The sequence below is a fragment of the Trachypithecus francoisi genome, unplaced genomic scaffold (assembly GCF_009764315.1).
Source record: "Trachypithecus francoisi isolate TF-2019V2 unplaced genomic scaffold, Tfra_2.0 Lachesis_group21, whole genome shotgun sequence".
Classification (NCBI taxonomy): Eukaryota; Metazoa; Chordata; class Mammalia; order Primates; family Cercopithecidae; genus Trachypithecus; species Trachypithecus francoisi.
In genome coordinates this window covers 17,410,025-17,431,251 of record NW_022681467.1, presented here as the reverse complement: position 1 = coordinate 17,431,251, position 21,227 = coordinate 17,410,025, and the positions used below count along the sequence as shown (strand labels likewise).

General features: G+C 40.2%; 1 protein-coding gene across 12 annotated transcripts in view; it reads left to right on the top strand.

Annotated features, from left to right (window-relative positions):
- Positions 1-21,227, top strand: part of PLCB4 (phospholipase C beta 4) — a 419,870-nt gene that overhangs the window by 142,860 nt on the left and 255,783 nt on the right. For all 12 annotated transcript variants that reach the window (XM_033185629.1, XM_033185625.1, XM_033185628.1 and 9 more), the window contains one exon: positions 10,639-10,701. The gene's annotated coding sequence lies outside the window, so the exon portion shown is untranslated. The remainder of the gene's footprint in view (positions 1-10,638; positions 10,702-21,227) is intronic.

Genomic DNA, 21,227 nt, shown 5'->3' with positions numbered 1-21,227 from the left:
CCTTGAAGTTTATGTCTCATCTCAAATGTATTAGAGAGTTCTGGGTACAATGTATGGCTATTTTAAGTCAAGTTATATAGCATGAGATGTTCTAACAAAACCCTATAAAAACCAATACCCTTGGGAGGCTGAGGCAGGAGTTCGAGACCAGCCTGGCCATTATGGTGAAACCCCATCTCTACTAAAAATACAAAAATTAGCCTGGCAGTGGTGGTCGGTGCCTGTAGTCCCAGCTACTTGGGAGGCTGAGGCAGGAGAATCACTTGAACCTGGGAGGGGGAGGTTACAGTGAACCAAGATCGTACCACTGCACTCCAGCCTAAGAGAAAAAGTGAGACTCCATCTTAAAAAAACAAAACAAAACAAAACCCAAAAAACCAATACCCAAAACAAGCGATACCACAAAGCATCAGATTAAAGGAGATTTCTGTGACAAAATATACATTTCTGTGATCTCAGCTATGCGACCAACAGGACACTGGGGCTGAGATTGAACTATAGGAGAACATGAAGAGGACTGATTAAAGTACAGTTTTAGTCTCCTACCTCCTTAGGCAACAGGCCCGAGTACATTAACAGTCCTTGGATAGCGTCTTGCAAGTACCAAGAAACATCACTGAGTAAATGTCCTAACGCAAGGACTTGCCCAACCTAGTCATGCAAATGAACCATTGAAAGCAAATCTGCCTTGAATGCAAATGTCAAGATTTAATATTGTACTCCCCACCCCAGCTCTACCTCCAGTGACCTATTACTATTATACAATTGCTAAGCATGGTTTCTCAGGGTCTGTCCTGCCTATGGCTGGCGGCGTGTGGTGCTGTGCTGCCATTGCTATGGGGGGATAGATTCAGGTTATTGAACTATAGATTTTTTCCTTCTCATTACCTAGAGGAGGGCCCACCATCTTCTCCACAATAGGAAAGGGATCCAGTCATGTTTCTTACTTGCTTCTAGTGTTAGGTTTTGCTGTGTTTTCATTGTTTCATAATCTCTCAATTTCAAAATGGTGTGTAGTGGAAGAGGATTTAGAAGGAAGAAAAGAGAGAAAAAGGAATCAATTATATTTTTCCTCTTTCCTCTTTCAAAACAAAATACAGGGGTAGAGGAATACTTGTATTATTTTCTTTTTTAAAGAGATTTTCATAGACTTGCTGAACAAGGCAGCTGCTGGTCTATAGGGTATTTTAATCCAAATTACAGAAATGTACCCCTTTGCAGGGCTGCAGGCCACACTCACCTCTTGGCCATGGACATGAGCCATATCTGTCTGAGTGCAATGCATGTGTGCTTGGCCACCATCTTCTGCTGTATCATAGATGCAGAAATAGCCCCTATTTTATACTGTGGAAGCACAGATGGATGCGTAGACAGTTGCCTTAAGAGGACGGGTCCCAGGGCCAGTGTGTCAGGGGTGAATTCCTGCTCCTTTGCTTACCTGTCATATGACTCTGGATGAGTGAGATGACTACTCTGTGCCTCAGTCTGCTCATCTATAAACCATTTCTATTTCATAGAGTTTGACGAGACATAGTGAGTTAATATACATAAAACACTGAGAGTGGTACCTGGACATGGTAATTTCTCATTGATTGGTAGTTATTACTATTTGCTTCTGACAGTTTTGCTCTCTAATCGAACACGTTTTTGAAGGGAGATTTCTTTTTTTTTTTTTTTTTGAGGCGGAGTCTCGCTCTGTGGCCCGGACTGGAGTGCAGTGGCCAGATCTCAGCTCACTGCAAGCTCCGCCTCCTGGGTTTACGCCATTCTCCTGCCTCAGCCTCCCAAGTAGCTGGGACTACAGGCGCCCGCCACCTCGCCCGGCTAGATTTTTTGTATTTTTTTTAGTAGAGACGGGGTTTCACCGTGTTAGCCAGGATGGTCTCGATCTCCTGACCTCGTGATCCGCCCGTCTCGGCCTCCCAAAGTGCTGGGATTACAGGCTTGAGCCACCGCGCCTGGCCAAAGGGAGATTTCTTAAGGATTCTGATTTTTTTAAGTCTTATCTAATAAGCCATGTACTAGTGGATATGTTAAGCAGGATTTTAATTATATTTAAACTTTTACTCCTTTTTTGAGACAGGGTCTTGCTCTGTTGCCTAGGCTGGAGTGCCGTGGTACGATCTCAGCTCACTGCAGCCTTGACTTCCCCGGTTCAAGTAATCTTCCCACCTCAGCCTCCTAAGGAGCTGGGACTACAGGCATGTGCCACCATTTCTGGCTAATTTACTGTATTTTGTGTAGAGATGGAGTCTCACTGTGTTGACCAGGCTGGTCTCTAACTCCTGGGCTTAAGCAGTCTTCCCACTTTGGCATTCCAAAGTGTGGGGATTACAGGCGTGAACCACCACACTTGGCCTGCTTTTACTTTAAATATTAGTGTGGTTATGTATATGCTGCCTCTGTGTAACTTCCCAATAACCAAGTCAGTTGAATGAAAGAGAAGTTTAAATTGGTTAACACCATGTACAAAATATAACCTAATTTAATTACAACATTTTGGCCCATGTTATTAATTCGATACTCTGTCCTAAACAAAACAAAACAAAACAAAACAAACAAAAGCCAAATTTTTGGTCCTTCTGGGTACTGAGTATGTGTTTGCTGCTTCTTTTAAAGAGTGTCACTTTTCTAGACATCTAGTTTCATAAGGTTTAGTTCAAGGTAAAGAAGAGAAACATCTCTTATAGATATAGAACTTGGTAGAGTACAGATATTCTTTGCGTTAGATATGGAATCCCAAGGACATTGGGGACAATTGTTAAAAATGTACTGACTGGGCCGGGCGCGGTGGCTCAAGCCTGTAATCCCAGCACTTTGGGAGGCCGAGACGGGCGGATCACGAGGTCAGGAGATCGAGACCATCCTGGCTAACACGGTGAAACCCCGTCTCTACTAAAAAAAAATACAAAAACTAGCCGGGCGAGGTGGCGGGCGCCTGTAGTCCCAGCTACTCGGGAGGCTGAGGCAGGAGAATGGCGTAAACCCGGGAGGCGGAGCTTGCAGTGAGCTGAGATCCGGCCACTGCGCTCCAGCCTGGGCGACAGAGCGAGACTCCGTCTCAAAAAAAAAAAAAAAAAAATGTACTGACTGGTTTTATTTAGCCTCTCTGCTGGTCAGTTAACTTTTCTTGTGACATAGGTGCGGATTCAAGCCTGAGTTACATAGATGACAAATGCATGCTAAGTTAGGTGTAACAGGCAGAATTCTAAGGTGTCTGCCCAAGACTACTGCCCCTTGATTTACACTTCCTGTTTGATCCCTAGGAATGTGACTATGATGGGATGTCATTCCTGTGATTAGGTTATGTTGCATGGCACAGTTTACTTTAAGAATAAAAGTTTGTCCTCGGTGGACCCTAAAAGGGGTTGGAGAGACAGATTCAGAGAGAAAGATTCCATCAGGGGAGATTCTCAATGACCAGCTTTGAAGATGTTGGGGCCCATGTGACAAGGAATGTGGATGGCATCTAGGAGCTCAGAGTGGCTCCCACAGCCTGAGTGAACTTGTAAGCAGATTATTTCTCTGAGCCTCCAGAAAGGATGAAGCCTAGCCAACACCTTGATTTTAGCCTTGTAAGATGCTGAACAGAAAACCCAGCAACTGTGTCTGCACTCCTGACCGACAGAGCTATGAGCTAATGAATGTGTGTTACTTCAAGTCACTACATTTGTGGCAATTTGTTATGCAGCTGTAGAACACTAAGATATGAAGGAAACCAGGCAAAAGAATGTAGGCTAGCAATTGCAAAGCCATTACCATTATTTAGAGAAAAATAACACCTATAAAAAACTTGTAATGAACCCCTCTAAAGAGCCCTGTTTTGCGTTGTAGAGCCAGTTACCCACAGTAAATGACAGACAGAGGAGCTGTAAGTTTTCTGGGCAGAGTTTAGATGCTTTCTCAAACTGGCAGTTTTAGACACAGGGAGGGGCAAATGAATGGATAAAATAGCTCTTTTTCTTGGTGTTTACTGCATGATGGCAAAGAAAAAATACAGAATAGGAAGTTGGAATCCCCTCCCTTCCATGCTTATACATGTTGCTGATGAGGGCTTTCATTTAGGGATCACTCACTTGGGTCGGTGAGAGGAGAGCATAGGTGATGGAGTTGGCTGGGTGGAAGTGCTCTGGAGGGTGGGGGCTGTGGGGACCTGAAAACCCAAGCTTTCTCTGAGGGGACAGATGCCTCTCAGCTGTGGCTGAGCTGTCTGCAGCATTCTGTTGCCAAATCATCCAAATTTCTACGAGAAGCTAGCAGTCCGGATATTTATGTGTAATCTCTCATTTTTTAATATGAATAACCAGCTAAAACTTTAAAAGATCACCATGGATTCATATAAATATACATGTGGCCAGATCAGGCCTATGGACAGCCTCTCTGTGAATGCAGCCTAGAGAATTAGTATATGGGGGCAGTTCCAGAGACTGAGAGAATTGGAGGGTGTGAGTGCCATGGGTTCTAGGAGTTTTGTCTGTTTTTTTCACTGCCATATACTCAAACTGAGAACAGCATCTAGCACACAGTAGGTGCTCAATAAATATTGTAGCATGAACCTCGGGAAACATAAACATATTAATACCTTACACGAATATATAAAATATGATTGCATTGGCAAAACTTGTTTCTAAGATTTGGTTACTTTTAATGTCTAGGCATGGTATGATTTGGGCTAACACAGTGTCCTTTTGGCCCCCTCGCTTTCTTTTCTTAACCTGTGATTCATTTGAGGGCTTTTATGGAAGTCATTAGCTATGGCAGAACAAAGGCATTGATCCCTTTTGTGTTGCTTGGGTGCCTTGCTCCTCTCATCTCATCTCACTCTGACCCTGACTTCTGAGATGAGTCCTAACACCACCTGCATTTTACAGACAGGAGTTGGTTTCAGAAAGGTGAAGACAGTTGCTTGAAACTGCACAGCTGGTGAATGCTGTTGCTCAGCTCTTCTGACTGCCAGGTCTTTGCCCTTCACCTCTGTGCTTGATACTCAGCATGCACTGGAACCAGTCATGTCAGCATCACCTGAGAGCCAGAGCTTCCCACATGCTGAATCTCAGGCCTTCCCTCAGACCTACAGTCAAACAGAATGTGCATTTTCACCAGATATATTGGTGATTTGTATGTTAAAGTTTGAGAAGCATTGTCCTACCCCACTGGGTTCTAAACTTGGGTTATTCCTGAATCACTTTTATGGATTTGGCCAAACCTGTGTTTTACCTGAACTTATGACTCATCTTTTCCACTTAAATATATTTGCTTAAAAAGAAAATACAACTGTGATAAATAATGATGGTAATGTGGTAACATTACTATTATAAGTAGCTGTAAATAATTATAGTTATGTACCCAATAGAAGTTATGTACCCATTCAATAGAAGAATGATTCCATTTTCTATAAATAGAAGATAAGTGCTAATGTCCATGCACTCTATGTTACCTCTGCTTGTACCATTGTAAAATATCTGTATTTTAAGATGGTACATGGAAACTGTACCATTAATAATAAAGTGTAATAAACCGTGAAATATCTCTTCATGGACCATTAGTGGGAGTGTGTTCCACTTTGGGAAATAATGCTGTGGTCAATTGTAAAAATGTCCACAAGGTCTTTCCCACCGTACGTTCATGCCTTTGCAATGCGCAGTGCCCCATCAAGAGGTGGGACCATTTCTCTGTGTTTCGAATGTGGGCTTGACCACGTGACTAGTTGACTAACAAATGATATGTTAGCCAATGCGATCTATCAGAGGCTTGGAAAGTGCTTGTACTTTGGGGCCTGCCTTCTTGCTTCTCTTGCAAACTTGCGAACACCGAAATAAGTGGCTATTGGTTTAAGCTACAGAAGTTTGAAGTCTTTGTTATATTGCACAAACTCATTGACACAACTGCTTTCTAACATTCTGTTTGCTTGCAAAACAATACTTTCCATGTTCAGTATTAAGTCAGAGTAAAATGATCTGTTTTGGTTCAACCTTGCCTAATTATTCTTCACTTTAAAACAAAATCTGAATATTGAATATCTTGGAGGAGGACATTACATGCTAGTCTTTTTGTGTTCAGTACCTATATAGATTCACTAAAACAGGCATGGCCATGTCACCTTCAAATATTTGTAGTTTTTTTCCTCCTCTGAGAAATAAAAGCTTCACCCTTGGCTAAAGTTCCCCATTGCTTTGAAATAAGACTTTGTAAAACACTGTGGCATGATTAGTGGTGGTTTACAGTAAAATGTTGGTGTTTTCTTATGGCTTAAAGGCAGTTCCATATGTATGCTTTTCTTTTGTCAGGATAAAATAAAATTGGGTATTGTCCATTACAAGGAATCCCCTGAAGAATCACAATAAGTATTTTTAATATTTATAAATTTACCACTTACTGTCTTTTCTTGAAGAATGTGCATAAGTGTTTTCTCATTTTTGGAAAAAGCTGACTGATATTCACTGGCAAACTCACTGAAGTGTAACCTTTTTTTTAAAGACTGCTTTCATGAAGTACAATTTACATACCATAGAATGCACTCACTTAAAATGTACAATTCAATGGTTTTTAGTGTTAATATATTCGCAGCATTGTGCAACTATCAACACAATCTAACCTTTGAATTTTCATTACCCCAAAAAGAAATCCCATCATGCTCCTTTAGTCGTAGAGAGCCACTAGTCTGCTTTCTGTTTCTGTGGATTTGCCTGTGCTGGACATTTCATATACATGGGAACATACCATATCTTTGTGCTTGGCTTCTCTCCCTTAGCATAATTTTTTTTTTTTTTTTGAGACAAAGTCTCACTCTGTCACCCAGGCTGGAGGGCAGTGATACAATCTCAGCTCATTACAAACTCTTGTCTCCCAGGTTCAAGTGGTTCTCTTGCCTCAGCCTCCTGAGTGGCTGGGATCACAGGCATGCGCCACCACACCCGGCTAATTTTTGTATTTTTAGTAGAGACAAGATTTCACTATGTTGGCTAGGCTGGTCTTGAACTCTTGATCTTAGGTGATCCGCCCACCTTGGCCTCCCAAAGTGCTGGGATTATAGGCATGAGCCACCATGCTCAGCCAGCGTAATGTTTCTTTGAAGTTAATTCACATTGTCATGTGTATCTGTGTTGCATTTTTGAATTGCTAGATAATATTCTATTACGTGAACATACTACATGTTTTGTTAATATGTTTATCAGTCGATGGACATTGGGATTGTTTACAATTGGGCTATTATGAATAATGCTGCTATGAAATTTTACATGTAATTTTTATATGGATATATGTTTTCATTTTTTCTTGGGTTCATATCTGGAAGTGGAATTGCTGGGTAATACAGTTACTTCGCTTTTAACCGTTTGAGCAATTGCTAGACTGTTTTCCAAAGCAGCTGCATCATTGTACATTTCTACCAGCAGTGTACGAAGGTTCCACTTTCTCTAAATTCTTGTCAACACTTGTTCGGTCTTTTGATTATAGCTTTTCTAGCGGCTGTGAAGCAGTGTCTCATTGTGGCTTTGATTTATATTTCTCTAATGGTTGAGCATCTTTTCATGCATTTGTATATCTTTTTTGGGAAATGTCTATTCAGGTCATTTGCCCATTTTAAAATTGGGTTATTTGTCTTTTTCCTGTCCAGTTCTAAGAGTTCTTACATCCTGGATAAAAGTTCTTTATCAGATTTCCTGTTCTGTGGGTTCTCTTTTCACTTTTTTGGTGGTGTACTTTGAAGCACAAAAGTTTTTAAAGAGGTTCGACTTCTTTTTTCTTTTTTTCTTCATGCTTTTGGTGTCATACCTGAGAAACCATTGTTCTAGCCACAAAGATGGTGTCACCCGAGATCACAAAGATTTCCTCCTATGTTAGATTTACTTTTAAGAATTTTATAATTTTACTTCTGTGATTCACTTGGAGCTAATTTTTGTCCATGTTGTGAGGTAGGAGCCTATCTTCATTCCTTTGCATGTGAGTGTTCAGTTGTCCTGGCACCATGTGTTGAATAGACTGTCTTTCCCCATTGAATGCTCTTGATACCTTTGTTGAATGAAACAGCTTTTGTTTGAGTTCACGCTGATACAACTCTGGGATTTGCGATTTTGTTTACCTATTATGGGAAAATAGCTTTCTTCTTTGAAAGACCAAAACATGTGTGTGCGCGCACACACACACACACAGCCTCTGTCTCTCACACACACACTCATACACACCGTCCCTTCTTTACCAAAGCCCCATGTAATCCCTTCATGACCCAGAATGATAGTATTTGAAAGGAAAAGTTGACATGCTGGAGCCTTCATTCACATGTTACTACAACTCCAAGTCAGTGGCAATAGTTTGGCTGTGACTTGCCAGTAGCTAAATAGTTCATGACAAATTGCTTACACTGCTTAACTTCTTTGTAGTTAAGTATTTCAACACTGGCTTTCCCAAATGTTGCAATATCCTATATATGCCCAGAATTAAAAAGGTTTATGGAACAATGAAGCAGTTTATGTTAGATGGTCACTAGGGAATTAAAGAAGAGAAGGGAAAGCATGTGTCCAGTCTCTAAGTCTTTGATTATGAAATGACTTGGGCAGCAAGTGGTTTCTCAAAACGAGGAGCATGGTGTGGCAGGATCATTAATCTGTGAGCTTTTTGGGAAGTCGGCCTGTTTCATAGCCTCAGGAGACATAAAAGAGTCATATATAGTTTAATATTCCATCTCTAGGTAGGCCACCTAATTATCCAGCATTCAACAAAGATTTATTGAGCATCTACTCTGTGCCAGGCATTATGCTAGGTATTGGGGAAATACCTAATGGTTTTCAATAACACACAATCCCTGTCTTCATGGGAGTGTATCTTCATATTAAAACATAATTACAAATACAAATGTAATATTGAAAATCTGGTAAATGCCATGGAAGAAGTGGCACTGTAGGGGCTAAACATGGGTGAGGGTGCCTGTGTTTGAATGTCAGCTTTGTGTGATTCTTGAATATTCAACTTCTTCATTCCCTTTTCTATAAAGTAAGAGTAATCCCAGCGCATATATTTTTGAGTTTTTATGTGGATTATAAATGATGATTCAATCCATGCTTAGACCCAGCCTGCATCATAGTAAATTGTCACTAAATTAGTAAAGTCAGGGTACATGATGCTGTGTATTCCCTAATTCTGTATATTTGAAGTGGGATGTTGCTTTCTGTAGAGACTTTGGAGTGAATTGGCTTTTTTTCCATTTTAGTTATAAAAATAATTTGCTTCATGGTAAAATATTACATAATAGTTAAGTGTTAGGTTAAAATCAAAGACCTTACCCTTTAAAATTTTCCTTTTGGTACTAGTCCCCTAGAGGGAACTAGAGGTAGCCACACTCAATGTTTCTTGTTTTCCCTCCAGATGCGTTATTTGTGTATAACGATATATATGTCTGTGTATTTACATATAGATTAGTGAGGTTTGTCTTAACACAATGGGGTCATAGTATCCATATTACTACCCTACTTCAGATTTTTAAAATTAATAAAATTACCTGAGAATTTGTTTCCATGTCTATTCATATAGGTACAGATTTCCTCTCTTGTTTTGCATGGTGTAGTCTTGTATTATATGAATGTACCAACCTACCTGAGACCTCATTAAAGGACTCTGCTGTAGTCACCTCTATACATAGATTGTGACCTTCACAAATTTCAATTCAAACTTTACAGACACAATTTTCCCAGGTGTCATCAGTTGCTTCTGCCTTCTTACCACATGGAAATGGGCTTCCCCTTACTTTTGTGTACTTCTTTTTTTTTTTGAGATAGAGTTTTACTCTGTTGTCCAGGCTGGAGTGCAGTGGCACGATCTTTGCTCACTGCAACCTCTGCCTCCTGGATTCAAGTGATTCTCTTGCCTCACTCCCGAGTAGCTAGGATTACAGGCATGCACCACCACACTTGGCTAATTTTTGTATTTTTTGTAGATATGGGGCTTCACCACGTTGATGAGGCTGGTCTTGAACTCCACTCCCAAGGCAAGTGATCTGCCTGCCTCGGCCTCTCAAAGTGTTGGGATTATAGGCATGAGCCACTGCACCTGGCCACTTTTGTGTACTTCCGACACCACCTGGAACTTTTCCTCCCACTCCACCTTGAAAAGATCCTGAAATCTAGATTTCAGACAAATCCGAAATCCAGTGTCAAATTCAGAATCAACATAAACAACTTAATAACAAAGACAATACAGAAACAGCCATAAAAAAAGATTCTCTTTGCAGATAGATGTAATTCTGTTATAAAAAGAGTTTTTTCCAATTACAGTTCATCTAAGGACATTATACTGCTAATCAGGAAAAGATAATTATATTTACTTTGAGAAGGTTTTAGATAGCCTTGTTGTTCTATTGCTGCTTAATTATTTTAATAGATTAAGACGGTGAGTAGGATATTAGCAGCATTGTAGAGACAGCGTATAAACTCTGTTGGCTGGGTGTAGCAGTAATAATTCTGATATGATGACTGTGTGTCTGTGTCATCTGTTTGCAACTTACGCCACTAATTTTTTTTTTTTGTTTTACTGACGTTTTTAAATTTACATATAGAGTCTGATTTTGAAGTGCAAAGGATTGTTTTTCTCCATAAAAACTCTAAAAGTGCTATACATTGATTTGTCTCGTCTGTGTCTATTTCACAGAGGACAGTGCTGCTGTGAGTTTGACGAAGTGGACATCACCTGCAGTTGGTCCAGAGCTGCCTGGTGAGTACTTTATAGCCTGTGTGGAGAGTCTTTGGTTGTAGGGTATCCCTTGATCAAATTGCTGTTTATTTATTTATTTATTTATTTTTTGAGACAGAATTCTTGCTCTGTCACCCAGGCTGGAGTGCAGTGGTGCAATCTTGGCTCACTGCAACCTCTGCCTCCTGGGTTCTAGAACTTTCAGTCTGTAAGATGAATCCCTTCATTCTGGCTGATGCTGCTTCTGAAATGCCTCTCAAAACTGATTCACAGACATCTTCCTTGATGCGGCAGAGCATTAAGCAGGATCTCCTAGCACTTTCGAGGTTCAAGTTTATTAATTTCACTCCTAACCTTGGGCACTTTACCCTTTGCTAGATTTTCTACTTGCTCTCTGCGATAGTGTTGCCTGCATTTAGTAAGCATCACATGTTTTTGAAGTCATCATTGTCTATAATTCTTTCTGGGGAGAAATGTATGTGACTTGTTTTCAGTCCTGTGCAGATTTTGCTTAAGAAGATTCCCACTGATGTGAAAAATCACAACTGTGTACATTATCAGCAAAAATCCTCCATTTTGGGGGAACTACCAGGGGATGATGTAAATAAATTCTTCCAGTGCTCCCCTAATGATTCATTTTACAAACCTTTAAAGAAACGCAAAAAGGGGAACTGGAAATATCTTTATATGGCCGATTTGTTTCATTTATAAACTGTAACTTGCCAATACTTGTGTTGCAGAGCCAGAATCCTAGTGAATATGAGACATTGTTCTTTTATAATCCCTTGATCAAATTGTTGTTTCTTTATGTATATACTTTTTTTCAGATGGAAGTCTCACTCTGTCACCCAGGCTGGAGTGCAGTGGCATAATCTCGGCTCACTGCAACCTCTGCCTCCTGGGTTCAAGCAATTCTCCTGCCTCCACCTCCTGAGTAGCATTACAGGGGCATACCACCACGCCTGGCTATTTTTTGTATTTTTAGTAGAGATGGAGTTTCACCATGTTGGTCAGGCTGGTCTCGAACTCCTGACCTCGTGATCTGCCCGCCTCGGCCTCCCAAACTGCTGGGATAACAGGCATGAATTGCACCTTGCTCAAATTTCTATTTTTTAATTGCTGTTATAAGCAAAGCATTTGGACTATGCATCATTTCTTACCTTCAGGAACAAGAGGTCATTTTATAGCAATGGCATAAACCAGCAACTTTACTGTTCCTCTCAATAGGTCCTCCTGGAGGATCTGTTCCTCTGGGCTGTTGGCATTTAACGGCAGAGTTTTTTCCTCCAGTGTGTTGCATATCATGTGAGATACTTCATTATCATTTGGCAGTGACTGTGGCTGATTTTCTTCCGGCCTTTCCATGAGGGGAAGGAAGAATCGCACAACCCGACACTTCTCTAAGTGATCAGTGTTTAATGATGACAAGAGATATCCAGAAAGTAGATTTATTATTGAATGTTCCTATCTATTTTTAGTCAAGTGCACTATCTTTTACTACTCCCCAAGGGTGACTCATAAACCATGACTTAGTAGGCAAAGAAGAGTTGGGGAGTAGGAAGGACTGAATAATTCTCTAGGGACTTTAAATCAGTGTGGACACATCATCTGCTTTTCACTCCTTCGTCACATTAATCTGGACTATCCACTTTCTCTGTGTAAGACTTGTATTATCCTTAAATAGGTCATTTTTCATCAGCTATATTTATAAATGGTTCTTGTGACGAATTATGTGCTTAGTGAATATAAACACTTGATTCAAGAGTCCAAAAAAAAGAACCCCAACAGAGTTCAGAAGTTTTGTTAAATATTTTAAGTTCAAAGAAGAAATTCCTCTACATTAAGGAGTATAAATGCTATACATTTAATTTTACAAAGGCTTGGCTGGGTGCTGTGGCTCACGCCTGCAATCCCAGCATTTTGGGAGGTCAGGCGGGCGGATCACGAGGTCAGGAGATCGAGACCATCCTGGCTAACATGGTGAAACCCCGTCTCTACTAAAAATACAAAATATTAGCTGGGCGTTGTGGTGCGTGCCTGTAGCCCCAGCTACTTGGGAGGCTGAGGCAGGAGAATGGCATGAACCTGGGAGGCAGAGCTTGCAGTGAGCTGAGATCCCACCACTGCACTCCAGCCTGGGCAACAGAGCAAGACTCTGTCTCAAAAAGAAAAAAAAACAAAAAAAAATTTTTACAAAGGCTTTGGATGGCTCCAGATCCTGGGCTGAAGCACAGTACATGGGCAGTGTACTCTCGTTCTCACCCAGTAGGACCTGATTAGACTTGGAGCCCCAGATGTCACCTGGTGATTGATTGCTTATGTTAGTCCTGCCTTCCTTCCAGAGAATCCTTCCATATGTCCCTCCATCCTCTCCTAAAAACAAAACCATTTGGCCTCTACTCTAGCATCATTCACTTGCGACATATCTTGAATTGTGAGTTGTTTTTTAAAACACTGAACTAAAATCTGATTCTCCTATAGTATCTTCCCGTACTCAAAATTGGAAACATCTAGACTCTGGAACCTGAGCATTTCTGGCTTTGTCTTGAAATGCCTGCTTTACTTCCCCATACTTCCAACAGTGAGCAGCTCTGACTCTATGTTCGTTCTAAATGTATTTTTTAAGCCCATTTATATGCAGAGTAGGCATTCAGAATATGTTCATATTCCTATAAAGGCAAAGGTATATTTTGGATCTTGCTTATATATCATATTCAGTTTAGCTTTTTTTTTTTTTTTTTTTTTTAAGTGTTGGTCAGTAAACTCCTACAATAGAAAGTATTTATTTAGAGAACAAAATGACTGTTTTTGGATGAATTATCCTTATCCTTGTGTTAAGTGACCTTTGCATTGGGAGCTTTAGATTGGCTCTTGCTGAAGAGGAATGCCTTAGTTTAGTCCAATCAAAAACTGCCTTCAAATTTCAGGAAAAGAAAGTAAACAACCCTTGATAACTTCTCTCCTATGGTATTTTAGTTTGGAAGATACTCTCTTCTTCTGAAAAACCTACCTAATGTTGGGGGTGCTTTCTTCCTTTTAAATTGTTTTTATTAAATATTCATTATAGACTGGGTGTAGTGGCTCGTGCCACCCAGCATTTTGGGAGGCCAAGAGGTGCAGATCACCTGAAGTCAGGAGTTCAAGACCAGCCTGGCCAACATGATGAAACTCCATCTCTACTAAAAGTACAAAAAAATTTAGCTGGACATGGTGGCATATGCCTGTAATCCCAGCTATTTGAGAGGCTGAGACAGGAGAATCGCCTGAACCCAGGAGGTGGAGGTTTGCAGTGAGCCGAGACTGCGCCACTGTACCCCATCCTGGGTGGCAGACGAGACTACATCTCAAAAAGTATCTATATTAATTATATGCAGAATTTATAATGTTAGTGTTAGGCATGCAGCTCACCAAACTTAATGTTGTCTTTTCTTTCATTTTGCCTCTATGTTAGAGCCTTACTCATCATCCTGTCTTCTCTTACACCTTGAAGACATAGATATGTTGTGCCAGCTATTCGCATATTTTTCTTGATCTAAGATCTATGGCCTAAGGTTGCTGCAGTGCTCTATAGGAATAAGGATACTTCTTATTACCCTGTAAATACTGCAGTTATTTCAAACTCTTGGATGTTATAGAAGCTCTTACCCATGGTACAACAATAGCAAGCACAAAAACCTGTGGTTTCTTTCACATTTTCTTAGAGCACATTCATGCATGCCAAGAGTCGTGAGATGAGCTCTCCAGAAGCAGAATGAGAAGAGGATTTCTGCACAAGTGGTTTATCAAGGCAGGGCTCCCAGGAGACACCAGTGAGTGGAGGAAGGGAAAGGAAAGGGAAGAAGCCAAGCAGGGGGATGATTTAATCTATGTGCCTGCCCCAGCCTGATCCTGGGCCAGAGTTGGGGGAGTGCAGTGGGCAGCTCTGGAACATAATTGCTCCCTAGAGTCTATTCCACTTCAAGGCAGTGGAGCTGGGTTTTTCCACTCCTGCATCAGTCACTGTCTGTGGGCAGGTAAGAGAGGGCTATAAACTTCCAAGCACCTCTGCTCTCTTCATCTGCAGGTGAAGCAGCTTCGGTGGTTGAAGAGGGTTTTTCTTAAGAAATCCTGGTACCATCCCTTAGCAGCAAAGCACCCAAAAGTTGGGAAAGGGCACACAAGACCGTTAAAGGAACCCAGTGTTATCTGGGCAGGACACTAGAGTGTCTGCTTTACCAATCCACGTTCCATCTTCCTCCCTTTCTTACTCCTGTGGGCACAGTTTTAATCCTTAGCCCATTTCCTGGTGTAGGTTAAGCACTTTCAGAGGCTGCATAGAATTCTTTTTCCTCCTCTGAAAATGGAGTGAGCTACTGCTTCAAAGAGCTAAGTCCTAAAGTAATTGCAGTGTTGGGAGACACCTAGGTAATTTTCAGTGAGTAGAATTTCTACATATATTAGAGTTTTAGAAATAGAAAACCTGACATTTCAAAGCTTTCCTTAGTAAAATCATGGATAATGATTTCAGTGCTCTGAAAGAAGAGGTGAGGATGTCATGTGATTGTATGATTGGAGATTAGTTTTACTAGAAACATTTCCAAGCACACATGTTAACTTTATTATTCTTCATTCTCATCTCTTTTAGCCATCCTTTATTTTATTTCCTAATAGTTCACCTTTGCCTTTGAAAGTATTTTCTTTTCATAAGCCTTTAAGGGAAATATATAGTGTTTCTTGGGCACCTTCTATTTTTTTATTTTATTTATTTGTTTTATGTTGTGTTATGTTGTTATGTTATGTTATGTTATGTTATGTTATGTTATGTTATCAGGGTCTGGTTCTGTTGCCTAGGCTGGAGTGCAGTGGCTTGACATAGCTCATTGCAGCCTGGAACTCCTGGGCTCAAGTGATCCTCCTGCTTCATCCTCCTAAGAAGCTGGGACTACAAGTATGCACCACCATACTTGGCTAATTTGTAAACATTTTTTTGTAGAGGTGGAGTCTGGCTATGTTGATGAGGCTGGTTTGGAATTCCTGGCCTCAAGTGATCCTTCCAACTTAGCCTTGCAAAGTGCCGGGGATGACAGGCATGAGCTACTGAGCCCAGCCCTCTTGGGTGCCTTCGATTCAGTATAGTACAAAATTTCATGATTGTTCATCTGATGTCCTAGACCAGCCAGCACTGTCCAATAGAAATATTATGTGAACAACATAGAACATTTTGAATTTTCTTGTAGCTTTATTAAAACAGCAAAAAGAAAGAGGTTACAGCAACCTAAACTGGAGGCTGGAATGTCCAAAATCACAGGTGAAATTAATTTTAGTTACATATTTAACTTAGCATATCCAAATAATTATTTCAACATTTAATCAATATAAATATTATGGAGGTTTTACCTTTTATTGTCTACTGAATATTTTGTACTTAAAACAGAGCTCAAGACTAGCCATATTTCAGTGCTCAAAAGCAACATTTGACTCGTGGTACCATATTGGCCAGTGCAACTTTAGAATGTGATAGAGAAACTCTGGTAAAAGGCTTTCTTCTCTTTGAATACGACTCTTAGTCAATGCTCCTGAATCTCCCAGCTTTATTATTCTTCCTACTCAGTAAGGAAACGAGGCAGCACTGTGGTCCAGAGAGAGTGAGCTGAACTGTCCTTGAAGTGCTATTGCTACTTCCATTTTTGGATTTAGTGCCCTGTTGTACATGAATTAGGATCAAAACGTTTAGGTTTGGCAGCTAAGATGTCACTGATAACCTTCAAAGGTTACTTTTAGAAGATAGTGGGCCCTGAATGGAGGGTAGAAAGTAGAAAAATTTTAAAGAGGAAAGGGAGGGTATTTCAATGGGAAAAAAATCTGTATATGTATGTAGTGTGTTTTCGGGGAGGATTCTAGAAAAGTGTGGGTATAATACTTCTATGCAAACTCATGGGGCTGGAGTGTTACATATACAACAAGAAAGGTATAGTTAGTGGCCAAACTGATACCAGGCTCAAAGAGTCGAATTTTGCAGTATATGAAATGAGATATCACCATGATATAGTGTATATGTTAGGACCTATTCTGATTATTTATTGTTGTGTAAGAAGTCACTTAAAGATATAGTGGCTGCAAACAACAGCAGTCACCTTTTTACCTCTCACTTTTTCTGTGGTCAGGAGAAGGGCCCAGCTGTGCATTTCTGGCTGCAGTTGCAGTCAGGTGGCAGCTGATGCTAGAAGAGCAGGCAGCTGGTATGACTCAGCATTTCTTCCTCTTCACCCAGTCTCATGTGGTCCTTTCTGTATGGTCTCTCTTCATGGGCAGCTTTATCCTCATAGCATGGCAGCTTCAGGGCAGGGGGACAGCCTGCGTGGGCTTCAGTGTGATTATTCTGTCCGACCAGGTGGAAGCAGCATTGCTTTATGACTTGGCCTTGGAAGTTATGCATGGTCACTACCATCACGTTATAGTAGTCATCTCTTATCTGTAGGGGTTACATTCCAAGACCCACAGTAGATGCTTGAAAGTGTGTTTAGTACCGAATTCTATATATGTTATGTTTTTTTCTATCTGATAATCAGGATAACTACTAGTCACCAATGAGTGGGTAGCTAGAGTGTACAGCATGGATAAGCTAGACAAAAGGATGCTTCTGGATGTGAGAAATTGCATCGTGTTCCTCGGAATGGTACACAATTTAAAGCTTATGAATTATCTTGAGAATTTTCCATTATGTATTTTTGGACTATGGTTGACCTTGAGTACCTGAAACCATGGAAAGCAAAATGGCGCCTGCCCAGTTTCAAAGGGAGGAGACTTATAAGTTCAACTCTCAGAGACAGGAGTGTTGAAGTCACAATGTGCGAAGATAGTGATGCAGCTATTTTTGGGCAATATCATCTGCCTCAGGGACCCTCTCCATTGCCACTCCTGTACACGTCTTGCTCTCTTGAGCTGTGCTCTGTATGAACACAGCTTTCATTCCCGGGCACTCTTCTGTACAGTGGCTCTGTCTTCTCTCCTTACCCAGTAAGCTGAACTCAGCAGCCCTTAACAAAATGTAAAGTCTTCTGCTTAGGCACTGAATGGCCAACCCTAGCCCTCCCTTTGTTTTTTCATTTTCTTTCCTTCTTTATTGTTAGAGGCCTTCCAAAGCAGTGAGCAAACACCAACCCCAGCTGTTCTCCTCTCATTTTTTAATTTGTGGAGGAATTGAGAGAGAGGAGAGAGAAAGAGCAAAAACAAAAAGGAGGAAGAATTTTCTAACCCCTTACTGGTCTTACTGAAAAGGCTTGTCTTACCTCTTCCACCTAAGGATGTCATCTCCAGAAGACAGAATTCTTCAGTTTGGCCAACTGCCAGGTTTTTCTCACCATCTTTCCATTTCTAGGGTGATTCTTTCGCTCTGTCTCTTGCTCTCCCTGGCCAACTGGGTTTCTTCTCCCAAGGTGATTAGAAGGAAAGAAGAAAAGCATGGGGCCAACACCATGACCTTTGAGAGAGAACTTTCCTAACAGTTGCTAAGCTCAACATTCTGCCAAATACTGTTCCCCCGTTTTCTAGGAAAATCCCTCTCCTTTGCCAGAATCTCATCTTTCCCTCAACGTGGGCTCTGAAACTAGGTGCATAGTGAGCACTGAGTTGCTTTCTTTTCCCTCCTTTCTTTTGTGAAGTCATAGCTTTCAAATGGAAAAGATTGAAATGCCAGCTGTGTAAGAGTTTAGGTGAAGCATGCTGAGTTCTGCAACTTATTTCCTATGAAATGGATTCAAAAAAGCTGATGGATGGATAGTCTGATGAATGAAGGGCTAGATATTCAAAAAAGCTAGTAGCGTAAGGTGTTCATTGTAGAATCTAGCTGGTAAGTATATGGGTATACTACCCTTATATATCACATAGTATATACTTATGCTGTATAAATATACATAATATTAATGTTTTTCAACTTTTTAGAAGAAAATGTTAGAGAAGAGAAGCATTAACCATAAATTATAGTAATGGGATACATTTGAAAACAAAAGGTTTGTTTTCTACTTAACAAATGCTTAAGGCTTGTCCTGGTTTTCAGTTGAACTTTTTAAAAGGTTGTATTAGCATTGTTAAATGTTTTACCTTCAGTTTACCTTCAAGTTTGAGGGAGCTGGAAAAGATCTAACAGTCCAGTCTAGAAAAATAGTCTAAAATTCTAGCTGTTGCCCTTAGATTTTGTAGTTTCTTTAAGCTTGCCACATATTGCTTGTGAGTATGCTATTGAAGTCATTATGATATTATGGTTGTTTTTCTGTGTCATTTCCTAAGGGCCTTTGTGGTGGTAATAGTAAGAACTTCTTATTCCAAGGATAAGATTTCTTGTCTCCTCACCTGTTCCACACACTCCCATGTTAAATCGGGCATTCTGAATCTTTTCCAGAACTGAAATATGGATTTTTCCCCCTACATTGGGAATGTTTGCTTTGTTTTGTCTGATTCTATAAGAGAGAGAGGGGAAAATATAAATCTAATTCAGTTCCCTGGATTATTTTTTGATATATCAAAATGTTTAAAGTCATTGGAAACTCTTGCACTTGAAAAGTTCTTAACTATTATACTTTTCTGAAATGAAAAGAAGAGCAGGTATCTTGTCTTTGCTGTCCTCAGGTGGGAAAGGGCAGCTTGCTGAGGACTGAAGACTAAAATAAACCCTCCCAGGAGAGGAACCAGCTGGTGACCTTGGGCTGCAACCACCTTGCAGATCAGCTGCTTCATTCCTTTCCATATTTTGTGGCCTGTGGGGGGAATCAGGTGTCACAAAAGCAGGAAGAGAGCAGTTTGAGGAAGACTGCAGAGGCCTGCTGGTAAAAGTGCTGACATGATCTCCTGACCCTTTCCGTATGGCTGGAGGACTGGTGGTTTTACAGCGACCATTCAGGTAGCTGGGAGGAAGCAATCCTCCTGTGAAAAATAAGCTGTAAGAAACTGTTGCAACAGTTGTGGTTTTTTGTTTTTTATACTCCCCATGTAATAATAAAGTGGGCTAGAATTTGGATAGATGTTGTTAGATTTTTGCTTTGGAGATATGTTAAAGAGCCCATACTGAGCTAATAGAAAAGTAGAAGTTAACCTACTCCTCTGAGCAAGTAGAAGTTTATTGAAAAACTGAATGATGGCTCTTGGTGATTTTTAAATTTGTCACCTGGCTGGATACATCACAGTGTGGCGGGAAGAATGTGAGCTCTGAAACCTGGGACCTGGGTTGTCCCACCTGTAGAATGAGCACAGTATCACCTTTTTCATTGGTTTTGGAAGTATTGACGGGGGATGGTGAATATATAGGACTTTTCTTATTGCAGATACTCAGAATCTTCATCCCCAGAATCTTCATCCCCATTTTCCTTCCTTTCCTATAGATGCTGATAATATAAAACAAAACTGTTTCATGAGGCTCAGAACTAATTTCTAGTGAACTCACTTATTTCTCCTCCTCTGTGGGCTTTTGCTCTTTCTTCTGTACAAGTAGAAGGGAATTAAGAGTCTGCAAGGCACTGGTGTTGAGAAGCTCGGGGTATCACGTTATTCTCACTTTGGGACCCTTTTCCTGCCTAATGGTGCTCTGACTTTACACAGTGACATTTCTGTGGATTCTAATCATTTTACCTTCCCATTAGCAACAGCAAGTGTTCTGATTTCTTCCCATCCTCACCAACATTTATTTTTGTTTTTCTTTTTTTTTTTTTTTTAATTAGAGCTTTCTTAGTGGGTAAGAAATGGTACCTCCTTGTAGTTTTGCTTTATGTTCCCTAATGACTGATGCTATTGTTCACCTTTTCACTTGCTTGTTGATCATTTATATCTCTTCTCTGCCCTTTGCCCATTTTTTAAGTGGGTTGTTTGCTTTTTTGTTGTTGTTGAGTTAGTTGTGTTGTTTTATATGTACTGGGCACCTGATCCTTTTCAGATATATGACTTGAAGATATTTTCTCCCATTCTATAGGCTGTCTTTTCATTTTCTTGATAACATCTTTTGATACACAAAAGTTTTTAATTTTGACAAAGTCAAATTTATCTGTTTTTTCTTTTTTCTCTCACTTTTCTTGTCATATGTAAGATCCATTCATATTTTGTTGTTATATTTAAGAATCCAAGTTTATGAAGAGTTACCCTAAGATTTACACCCTATGTTTTCTTCTATCAGTTTTATGAATTTTAGCTTTTATATTTAAGTCATAGCACCATCCTGAATATGATGTGAGGTAGGGGTCTAATTTCATTCATTTGCATATAGATATCCAGTTGTCCCAGCACCATTTATTGAAGAAAGTATTCTTTCCAAGATTGAATCATCTTGGCACCCTTGTCAGGAGTCTATTGGCTCTAGATTTGTGGGTTTATTTCTTGATTCTCAATTCCATTGCATTGTTCTATATGCCTGTATTTATGTCAGTGACACACTTGTGTTTATTACTGTGTCTTTTGTAGTAAGTTTTGAATTCAGGACATGTGAGTCCTCCAGCTTTGTTCTTTTCCATTATTATTTTGGCTACTTGGGCCTCCTCTTGAAGGAAGAGTTTTATTTTATAAATAGAAATGTATTACTTTTCTTA